Source organism: Capsicum annuum, chromosome 3 (genome assembly GCF_002878395.1).
Source record: "Capsicum annuum cultivar UCD-10X-F1 chromosome 3, UCD10Xv1.1, whole genome shotgun sequence".
Classification (NCBI taxonomy): domain Eukaryota; kingdom Viridiplantae; phylum Streptophyta; class Magnoliopsida; order Solanales; family Solanaceae; genus Capsicum; species Capsicum annuum.
In genome coordinates this window covers 204,735-216,706 of record NC_061113.1, presented here as the reverse complement: position 1 = coordinate 216,706, position 11,972 = coordinate 204,735, and the positions used below count along the sequence as shown (strand labels likewise).

The window sequence follows — 11,972 nt, the reverse complement described above, 5'->3', positions numbered from 1 at the left end:
GAAAAGATTACCATTGATTTTTGAGGCCTCCACAAATAAAAGACGGATATTACGTATATAAATACGCAATAAAAAATTAAATATTTTGGGCAATGATGAAACTTTTATAACACCACGACAACACAAAAGGTTTTATAATTCGTATCTTGGCAAGAGGATTTAGGACGGCCGATTGGTTGAGCAACCACTTTGTAGTCATGGCAAGTCTAAAACTTAATCCGAGCCCACGTTATAACAAAATTTTATTTTTATATGCACATCTATATGTACATGTGTGCCCATTATTTCACTTTAATAATTATTTGTTCATTTTATTACTTTATCAAGCACTTATACATAATTCTCGAGCTTTATGTTTGTAGTTTATTTTCATTTGTATAATTGTATATAAAGATAAAAAATAGCGAAAACTTTACTTTTTGGGTGCTGGGGGGAGATATTCTTTATTTACATAATTTTATCACTTTTAGGCAAAACTTAGGCCGTTAATATTTACATCAAAAGATCAAGTTAATCAAGTAATTCACGTATTGTGTAATCTTTTATTCTCAAATAAATTTTACTTTTTCATAATTTAAATCAAATAAGAATATTACTTGTAAATACTTTGTCTTTTCATGACACATTAAAATACATTTCTTTTCGTACGTCATAAAATTCTTTTATTTTTCACATGTAATTTATACATTTTGTACATACCTTTTACATGTTTTTATTTATATAGTTAATATACATATACTTTTACATGGTTTTAAACATTTATATTTTTTTCAAAGAATTGTTTTATATTTAATACGCATACACTTTTATAGTATTTTAAATATTTATACGTCCTCCCTCATTGATAAGTTTAGTCTAACCAGGTACCACATTTGTGGATCCTGAAGGGTGCCTAACCCCTTCCCTTCGGGTTAATTTGAACCCTTACCTAGAGTCTCAATGGGTTTTCACAGACTAAAACATTAATCATACGTATTAACAAATAAATAGGTTTCCTTATTTTCCTTTAAAAATTAGGTGGCGACTCTATACAAAATTTCAATTCTTTAGAGTTCAATAAGTCATGTTTTGTTTGATCTTGGCAAAAATAGGGCATGACAATCTTCACCATGCTTCGATCGCAAAGCGGCCATCGCGTGAACGCATGGTATTTTGACCAGGTCAAACTTCCTGCAAAAACACGACCTTTCCAGTAGGTCGACTTTGGCCGTACAACCACTTCCGAACACAGTGTATTGTCTTTCATCCCCGCTTATGTTCTCCACATAGAAGGAGTCGCCCTCGCTCATATTGTCTCTTAAGATCTTTTCGACGGCCGGAACCAAATTTGTTATCCTTACATTTGAGGTCGTAGGCACGCCTCTCCCTGAATATTTCATCAAACCTCTTTGCAATCGAATTGAATATGAATGCCACGGGGTACTCCCTTTCATCAATCAACATAGCATTTACCGACTTGACAATATTTGTGGTCATCACGTCAAACCTATTGCCGGGGAATGCCTTGCTCCATTTCTCAAAATCAAGCTCATGCTTGAGGAAAAAGGCTGCCTCGGGACATTAGTTCTTGAATTCCACAAAATGGTCTCTAAACTCCTCAGGTGAATATGCCTTTGCCGCGTTGCAAAATAGATAGAGGTGTTCTTCGCAGTGGTGATTTACCCGGAGATTTTCACCTAGGTGCCTCATGCAGTACCCGTGATGAGCTTGGTTGTACGTCTTCGCGATGTCGTTGGCGATGCTCTTGTGCCTATCGGAGATAAAGCATAAATCTGGTCCATCAACCACAATAGACTTCAGCTTCTCGAAGAAGAACGTCCAAGATGCATCGTTCTCCTTGTCAACGACGTACAAGGCAATGGGATAAATATGGTTCTCTGTATCCTGTGCAACTGCGCTTAGCAGTACGCCCTCGTACTTGCCGTATAAATGAGTGTTGTCGACCGCAATAACCTTCCTCATGTGGGCGAATCCCCTAATGCAAGGCCTAACGATAAAAAGTAGTACATAAACCTACAATCGACCTTGTTCACCATGATGGAATAGGTAGTGCCAACATTAAGAGCATCGATCATGTACGAAAAAGAGGGCAGGCAGGAATACCCGTGCTCCGCTGTCCCTCAAACTATTTCCTTGGTAATCACACTCCCCAGCCAATATTTCCAATAGCTAGGTCTACTTTTCAAGTTCTTGAAAATGATCCTCCGAATCTCGCTAGTGTCTGGACCCTTTCCTTCGCGATACATGTTCACACACAGTGATGCAATGACTTTAGATGTGATTTTCCTATGGCAGCGGGTGACGTATTCGACGCCGCAACTGTGATCGGCGACGTATTTATAGATGGCGAATCTGTCCGTGCATTCATACTTCTTCGCTCGCAAAATCCACCCGCATCTAGGAAAAACACATTTCACCTTGAGAAATTTGCTGCAGCTCTTCAACGTAGCATAATCAAAATAATTTCTCTCAGCTGCTACGTCCAACAATAATTTCAGCTCCTTTTTACTGCTAAATGTTTGATTTACTTAAAAATAGTTTCGTCGGAGAAGGTGTGGTTGGTTTGTGCTCCCAATTCGCACTCTTCTCCTCCTTCTTCAAAGAGAATTGGATCTTTCAATTCCATTGAATCATTTTTCGAATCCATTGGATGAGCATCCAAACTCTCATCTTCAAATGAATCATGTTCGTCGATTGTCGACTGTAGTGGCGGGATTGTCGAAGACCCCGGAATGATATTTATTCTCAATAATGGCCTAGATCCATCGGCAGCGACATCCAACATATATAACGACACATAGAGATCATTATTTATGAACGTGGGACGTATTTTACCCCGTCCATTCATTACATAGCTAATCACAATGTTCTTTGGCTCGCATTCTAATTCTCCACTCTCAATTACGCTTCGAACCCTGTCGTCGTACGATCCCTTGCGACACAGCGAGATGGGCTCTGTTCCTTTGTGGCTGATTTCTACCTCCAACAGTTGGGACCCTCCTCCCACGAACCCATATAATTACCACTCACGACAACTACCTCTGCAACTGCCATAATAGACCACACAAATCGATAATAGACCAAAGTTTAAGTCTATAGATGGTCGATGACTGATCGATCACTAGTATGAATACATCCGTACAATGACACGAATCGACTGACTTTTTGATATAATCGTTGCCCACCTAGATCTGGGATGGAAAAATGTATGTCTAGGACTTCTAAACTACTGAAATATCTCTAATGACGAGCTATTGAGCAGATTTGGAAAGCTTTTCGAGCTAGTAGAAATGGTGAATTTTTTTTATGACTTTTTTTTCAAAAAGGATGGAACAACAATGGAGGCAATGATGAAGAATGAAGATTTTCAGTTGAGATGAATAATTTTTCGTCGAAAAAGTGGCCGGAATCGAAAATTATTGGTGAAAAGGAGAGCTTTTATTGGTGCCTTCTTGGACAATTTTCTAAATTAAAATAGGAAATATGAAAAAATGGTTGAAATATAAAAAAAGGTGGAAAATATTAAATATTAAATGGATGAGGTAGGGGACTAAAGTGTAAATTTTAAAATTTGTATGGTAGGTTTGTATGTAAGAATGGATGATGTCATAAATGTGTCTAAACACCTAATTTTCCAAGACTTGTGACTAATTTTTTCAAAGTTTCTAAATATCAAACTATCCCTAATTACTCATCATATATGCAACAATTATAGGTTACTAGACTAGACATTCAACCAAACTAATTGCTCTAGAAAGAGAAACGATAGACAAGGTTACTTCTAATTCAACAATATATAGAGTAATTGAATATGCCATTGCTACCCTATGCTATTTATAAAGTAATGACAAAAATCTAACTAATTATGTATCTTCGTCGGATATATTAAGAGCTAATTGTATATCTCGACAGATTTAAAACTCAAAAAATATATAGGGAGCTAATTATGTGTCTTTACAAAGAATGAAAATGTATCTTCGTTAGATGTATTATGTGTTTCGATGGATCCAAAATCGAAAAACATATATTGAGAGCTAATTATATATCTTTAAAAAGAAAAAAATGTATCTTCATTAAAGGGTCGTTTGGTTGGTTATATGTAACAACCTCAATTTCACACCACAACTCTAATATATATATTATACTTCCAAATTCGAATACAAATACGAATTCGAGCGACAAAGTAACCATGGCCAAATGGAAAATCTAAGAGTAACAGAGGAAGAAGGTAACTAGAAGGAGATGAGATAATAGATCATTGAAGGGGAGATGAGAGAATATAGACTAAGCCGAAGCTTCAACATAATTTGCACAATCTCTTCCGTAGGTAACTGCTCCCATGTAACGTGTTTGCTTAACTCGGATCCCAAATGAAATCCGCTCTTTTGTTGCGCTGTAGCTTCACCTCAGGCCCAAGTCCAAAGCCCGTGACAGAGTTCACAACAGTATAAGTCATTTCAGAATAAATAATTTCGAGATTAGTTACCCCAAAATTAGTTATCCATCAGGTTCTATTTTGTACTATCATTTTTGCCATCTCTTTATTTGCCACTTTTACATTCTTTTTTTTTGTTTTGTTTGATTTGTTTATGTTGCAATTCCATTCATCTTTGTTATGTCATTATCAACAACGTTGCTCATTGTTGGAATGAAATGTGATTGACACACCAGCATTAATCAATCCTAAATGTAATGCCAATTCAATCAGCAAAATGCAGCAATGTATATGTTCTCTCTGAACCTGCACTTGATTAAATGGCTTCTGTTTTGTTATTTCTTGTAATTGAATTATGAATTAGTTGTGCAAAATTAATGAACAAAATGCCACTGCCTCTATGGCGTCATTTCCTTCTTCGATTGCTCGTTGTAAGGAAATAGGAAGGAAGAAAAATAAAGGCAGAGTACAAGTTAGTGTAGGATATGTTCGCGACATTTTGTTTTCGCAAATGTTACATAAAACCCAACCTTCCAGTTCCAAATTCTGTGTATCAAGTAATGTACATGTTGATTGCTGGCATTGAACATGTCTTTATTTAATTGACTTCTTTGTGAAATGTATTCCTCTGTTTCACTTGTAATAGATAACGTGTGCGTTCAGGAGATGACTTCCAACTAGAAAATAGTTGAAAATGAACTTCATAAATGACATGACTTTCTTTTGTCTCTGCAGAATCACTTGAAGGGTGCGGTGCTCGTTGCCTGCTAAGCATACACCAAAATGAAAAAGGCCTTTGATCAAACTGTTTCTGATAGGTCCTCCATCATATGGTACTTCTCATTTCTCTATGTCAGAATTTTGGTGTTAGACAAAATATTATTATTCAATAGGTTCTTAAAGTATTTATCGTTGCTTGTTCATATTAATTCTGTCCCTTGATGTGGAATTAACTACTTTTCCCTCGTTTTGCAGCAAGAGAGGGGTGAACAAGAAAGTTCTTAAGGTTCCCTCAGTAGAACAAAAAGTAAGTTATATTCCTTAACCCTTTAGTTAGACTGATATATGCTTTTCTGTGCAACTACAAAACCAGATCTACTTTCAGCGAATACTGTCTTGCCCGTCGCTGACTTAATATTAAACACCCTTAATATGGGCTTGTGGCTGAGGTTTATCTCTTGAAGGAAGGAGCTGAAAACTAATATGTGGACTATGTCGTTTTATTCAAGAAACAATCGTCATTGATAAGCTTTTGAAAATGCACAAGAAATAGTGTTGAATAGTGACATGTGACTATGAAATTATAGTACGAACTTCTTGAAGTGTTAAGAAAAATGCCATGTTCTTTAGTAGCCAATGATGAATAAAGTTTTAACCTCAAGCCTAATGAAAAACATCATAAGGTTTAGCAGACCTGGGCTATTGCTTTGACAGAAGCATCACACCTCGATACAAGAAGTGCTAGTTTCAAAACTAGTCTTCTTTCCAATAACTTAGTAAAAAGCATGATTCTTCATGTTAGGCCATTATCTATATTTTGGTTCCATCTACGAGGTGGTTTTTCTCACTTGTGGTAGTTTGAATCTTGTAAATAGCTTTTCATTCATCTTGCCAGACATCATTCGGAGAAAAGGGAAGACGGGGAGTATCAAATCTGTTTGAGTTGAGAAACAAATAGGTTATGTTCATAATTTCAATATTTTTCTAATAGATCCTTCCATATGTAGAACATTGATGCCTTTATAAATGACAAATTGACGTACCCAAGGGTGTGATCTAGTGGTGAATGAAGTGGGTGCAAGACTTGGAGATTAGCGCTTAGATCGCAGAGAGAAAATTCATTTGTTGATTTGCCTGGATGAACAGAGTTGTACTATGTGGAATAGTTGAGGTGCACGCAAGCTAGCCCGCAGGCCAATGTTGTTACTGAAAAGAAGACCAATTACTCCATAACTATGTCTTGCATTTCATGTCCTTTTATTTTGGTACTATGTAAGTTTTATATGCATATGCCACAGCGAACCTAATTGCGTTTGCATTTAGCTTGGTGGTACTATGTAAATTTTATATGTGTATGCTATAGTAAACTTAATTGTGTTTGCATTTAGTTTGGCGGTACCATGTAAGTTTTAGATGCATATGCCACAGCAAACGTAATTGTGTTTGCATTTAGCTTACTTAGCACTGAATGGGTGCCCAAACGTTGTATCAGAGAATTGGGTGGAGAAAAATCTTACTTACCTGATGTGTTTGCCAAGCTTGTCATATTTCAACTCTAGTTTTTCTTATCGAATCATAGCTAACTAAAGCTGCCGGGGAGCGTGGAAAATATATTGATCTTCAATTCTTCATAGTATCTTTCTTAATAATTTTCTCATCTGTTGCTTTTTTGGTATCTTAAGGTGCTTGATGCGACTAGCAATGAGCCCTGGGGTCCCCATGGATCACTTCTTGCAGATATTGCTCAAGCTTCAAGAAACTCGTAAGCATGTTTGTACCGCATTATTGCTTTGCTTGCTTTGTTATATGTAGCCTAATAAATACCGATTGTCAATTTCAGGCTTCAACTGTTTTGGATTATTTAGTAGCCAATGTGTCTGAACGTGTCATGGATGAAATAAGGGAACATGCATGCCAAATATCTGTAAGTTTCTTCTTTGTTTTTAATACATGAGTATGATGGCATAATCTGCATTTTTTTCTATCTTGGGAAAATGGTTAATTTTGTCTTCTCCGGCCTTTATCACAGACGTTGTCTGATTTTCAATACATCGACTCTAGTGGAAAAGATCAGGGGAGCAATGTTAGAAAGAAATCTCAGAGTCTTGTTGTTCTTGTAAATGATAAGGAGAGGATACAAGAAGTCCACCAAAAGGCAGCTACGTACCAACCGGGATAAGTAAGTCTACTTCATCTGCACTACATTCATATGTGTTCCTTGTACATTGGTGATATATAACTATACCCAGCTATTCCTAATTACCCCCGCCCACCACCACCACACACACACAGAGAAAAAAAAGAGAGAAAAAAGGTAAATAAATTGGTTGCTACCGGTATGTCTCTACATTTAGTCATTGTTCTATATTCTTATGTCCACTGATATCTATGTTTCTTGTAATCCTAATCTTGGTAAAAAACGATGTGAATATAAGCTTTTTGGAATCTTCTATTTTCCGTATAAAGTGTGATTAAAACATAAGCTTTTCTCTAGCCTGTTGTTTTCCAGATGGAAATTGTTCATCTACATTTTGTGGATGCTCTTGTTTCTGGTTGACATTGACAAATTTTAGTCTGGATTCCAAATGATTCTTCTAAAAAGAAACTATTACGGTGGTGTTCGGGCTAAACCACACCTCGACTCCCAAAGTTTGTTAACAGTGTTGTAGTACCTCCATCAATTTTTAGCATATATGTATAGATGCTTAAAGTCAGTGGACGTTACCACTTTTAGGATCGTTTCACAGCAGTTTCGATAATATCAGTTATCGTACACTTGGACTCTTTGATGCATGTATTTTGAGTCCGTTTGATGTAGGGTAAGTTGAAGAGCAGCTATTCTCATTGGCAGGTTTGGTGATCCATACAGCCTTGATGGGGATCGCTATGGTAGATGTTATGATGACCGCAGCCGAGATGGAAACAGGGATGATGATCATCGTGGAAGAAGTCGGAGTATAGATAACTATAGTAATGGCTCAAGAAGTAGAAGCTCTGACAGAAACGGGGATCATGCTTATGATGATGATGATCAATACTCTTCTAGGTTTGTCTTCTCAACTTTTCGTATATATTCTAAGGCATGGTTTGTTGTGACATAGTGTAAGTTTAAAATTCCGATAGAATACTGAATAAGTTCTTTTCTAGCACCCTCTTTTATACCTGTCATTATTCTGAAATTGATTTGCAGTTTCCATCTATTCATTAATATTCTGACCTTCTTCACTAGTATTGCTTTACTTTTAATTTTCTCGGTTATCTATTACCTTTTACCAACAGTGGAAGCGGTGCAAGGGCTGAGGATCGCTCTCAAGATGGAAGGTGATATTATTGAGTCCTTTTAGTAAGTTTTGTTACTAGACATTGTGTGCGGTTTCTCTCTTGCATGACTTAAGCCTTATATATGTGTGTGTGTGTTTGTTTCTGTTAGGGCATGAAGAGTTTTGATGATAGACATGTGAATGAAACACGTTGAAGAAGCTGGTCCATTCAAGGTGAAATAGTCTAAGCTGGCACAGGAGTTTGAATGATATGATTATGTGTTCAAGACAAACTTAGATAACATTGATTACATCAGAAGCCGAGTTAGATCAGACTAGAAGTCTTGAAGAAGTCAAGTTGATCAAGGAGTTTAGTAAGAAGAGGATTTGAATTAAAAGAATCCTATCAAAACTAGGAGAGGTGAGGCGGTAGCAAAAGGGAAAAGAATTAACTGATAGAGTTCTACTGAAGAAAGAATTGAACATCAAAAAGGACTCTATCACAGGTTGGCTTAAATACAGCAAACATGACTCAAAGCCAGTACTCACGCACGTACTGAAAAAGTCAATCAACAATCAGCATACATACTTGAAGAAGAATCAAGCCTCTTACTTAGCAGGTCATAAACTGTGTAGTAGTTAGGTTCTGGTATTGTAATGAGTCATTGATTCTAGTCTCAGTAATCTATAAACTGAGTTAGGAGTTGTCGTCTTCAAATTTGAGAACTCGAAGACTTGGGAACACTTATCTTGGGAAGATTAATGTTTTTGTAGTAATAGGAGTTAGAAGTTTTAATTCCTAGGTTACAAGAAGTCTTGTAATTTTGTTGATTGTTGAGACTCAAGTATTTTAGTGAAGTTGGGTTAAATCCTGTAGAGGTACAGATCATAGTTTTTTACACCTTTCTTGAGCTGGGTGTTTATCACGTAAAAACATTGTGTTCAGTTTACTTCTGTGAACCACGTTTACTTACTTGTTCTACAGATAGGCAATTAGTAGGACGCGTACTCTAACAAGTGGTATCAGAGTGAGGTTGTCTTAAATAAGGCTAGCACCTAAGAAAAGGATTAACATGATGAATTCCGCACCTCCTACTGGTCACAGTGAGGGTCAGTCAACCACTAGACCTCCACTCTTTGATGGTTCTCATTTTATCTGGTGGAAAGCAAGGATGGAAATGTTTATTCAAGGTAAAGACTATGAATTATGGAACAGGATTACTGATGGTCCCACTATTCCAATGAAGAATGTTAATGGAGTACAAGTCAAGAAAGTAAGGAGTGAATTTACTCCTGATGACCTGTTGGCTTTAAAGAAAAATGTGAAGGCCAAAAACATCTTGGTGTGTGGTCTAGGACCAGCTGAATATAACAGGATATCCAGTTGTACTACGGCTAATCAAATATGGGATGCACTGGTAAATTCTCATGAAGGTACCTCCCAAGTAAGAAAATTCAGAATTGCTCTCCTGTTTACTGAATATAAGGCATTCAAAATGAAGAAAAATGAAACACTTCATGAGATGATGACAAGGCTTACCGCTTTAACAAACGAGTTAACTTCGTTAGGAAAAGTCATTTCTGAGGAAGAACAAGTTGAAAAGGTACTGAGGGTGTTACCTACATCAAAATGGAATATCAAGGCGACTGCAATTAGGGAGGCAAATAAAGAGCTTGAAGGGTTGACCCTGGATGAATTTTTAGGAAACTTAAGGACCTATGAAATGGAAATTGATGGAATCAAAGAACAAGCAGCCCCTGAGAAGATCTTAGCTTTAAAAGCTTTTGATAGTGATGATGAATTTGAACTTGATAAGGAGCAAGTTTCCTTCATAACCAAGAATTTCAGCAAGTTCTTCAGGAAGAAGAAGGGAACAGGTACCAAGAAGCATTCAAATAATAATCAAAATGGATGCTATAAGTGTGGAAAAACTGATCATCAGATCAGAGAATATCCTCTATGGGAAATAGAATGGAGAAAGGGTTGAAAAGGAACCAAAAAAAAGGGCCAAAAGAAAGGAAAAAAGAAGAACATTCCATGATAGCTGCATGGGGATCTGACTCTGATGATGATGAAGTTGATAAGACAACATTTATGGCTTTTAGAGATTCAGACATTGAGGAAGAAGATGATGCTCCTGAGGTAAGTTTACTTGAACTCAAAGAAAAACTGCATCTGTTTTCTAAAACTAGACTTGTTTCCTTGATGAGTGATTCAATTGACAGTCTCCAAGAATTAACTTTTGATAAGGATGAACTGTTCAACAGCCTTGCAAGTCTAAAATTTGATTTCATTTATCTGAAAGTTTGCAAACATTCTGTTGAAAAAGAAAATTGCACTCTCAAGAACCAAGTCACATTGCTAGAGTCTTCAAATAATGATCTTAAGTCTGAAATTCTTAAATTAACACTCACTGAAAATGGTAAAAAGGCCATGAGTAAAGAACAAGAAAAGGCTGAACTTGAGTTAACTAATTACAAACAAGAATGTCATAATTTGACTGAAAAAATGAACAAGCTAAGTCAAGAAGTTGCCAAGTTAAAGTTGAATTTGGAAAGAGCTAACAGGTGGACAAATTCTTCAAGAATTGTTCATCAATTGAGTGAAAGAAATCATAATCAAAAAGTAGGTTTAGTTTTTTTTTAAAAAGCTGATAATATGCAAGATCTATGTTATATCTGTGGCAATCTTGGACATCCTACTACTGAATGTCCTGTGGCTGCAGCCAGCAGAATTAGAAGCTAGAATCTAGCAACAAACTTTTCTCAAACCAAAAATACAAGCACTAAAATTGGTCAGAGAAACAGGTTAGGTTACGTGTTTCCTGCATGGACTAGAAGGAATTTAATTCATCCTTTTACCAATAAAACAGGGCCCAAGCTAGTCTGGGTTCCTAAATCTAACCATTGATTTCTCTTACAGGAGATGATGAAAGGAACCAAAAAGCACTGGTACTTAGATAGTGCATGCTCAAGACATATGACTGGCGACAAGAAAAAGTTTCTTTCACTCTCCAAAATAGATGGAGGAGGAGTTTTTTTTTGGAAACGGAAAAAAGGGAATCATCATTGGAGTTGGGAAAATTGGCACATCAAATCAAAAGTTGTGAAAGATGTTTATTTTGTGCAAGGATTAAAGCATAACCTGCTGAGCATCTCACAATTATTTGACAAAGGTAATAAAGTAATTTTTACTGCTGCAAGGGTTAAAGTCAAAAGGATGGATACCAAAGAAATTGTGCTTACTGCAAGGAGATACAGAAACGTGTACAAAGAAGACTTAATGGCAATACCTGGACCTGAGTTGACTTGTCTAAGTACAATAGAAACTAATCTCCTCCTTTGGCACAGAAGACTTGGACATGCAAGTCTAAAAAGATTGAACATACTTTCTTCCAAAGACATGGTATTGGGGTTACCTAAAACCAAGTTTAAGGAAGAAAATTTATGTAGTGCATGTGTAAGGGGGAAGCAGGTAAAATCTTCATTTAAGTTAAAGAATCATGTTAGTACTACCAAGTGTCTTAAACTGGTCCAGATGGACTTATGTGGACTAA

General features: G+C 36.5%; 1 long non-coding RNA gene across 1 annotated transcript; it reads left to right on the top strand.

Annotated features, from left to right (window-relative positions):
* Positions 1–6,840: 6,840 nt before the first annotated feature.
* On the top strand, positions 6,841–7,391 carry LOC124896928. Its single transcript, XR_007053271.1, has 3 exons — positions 6,841–6,917; positions 6,996–7,079; positions 7,185–7,391. It is a non-coding gene; the product is annotated as an uncharacterized LOC124896928 (long non-coding RNA).
* The last annotated feature ends 4,581 nt before the right edge of the window (positions 7,392–11,972 follow it).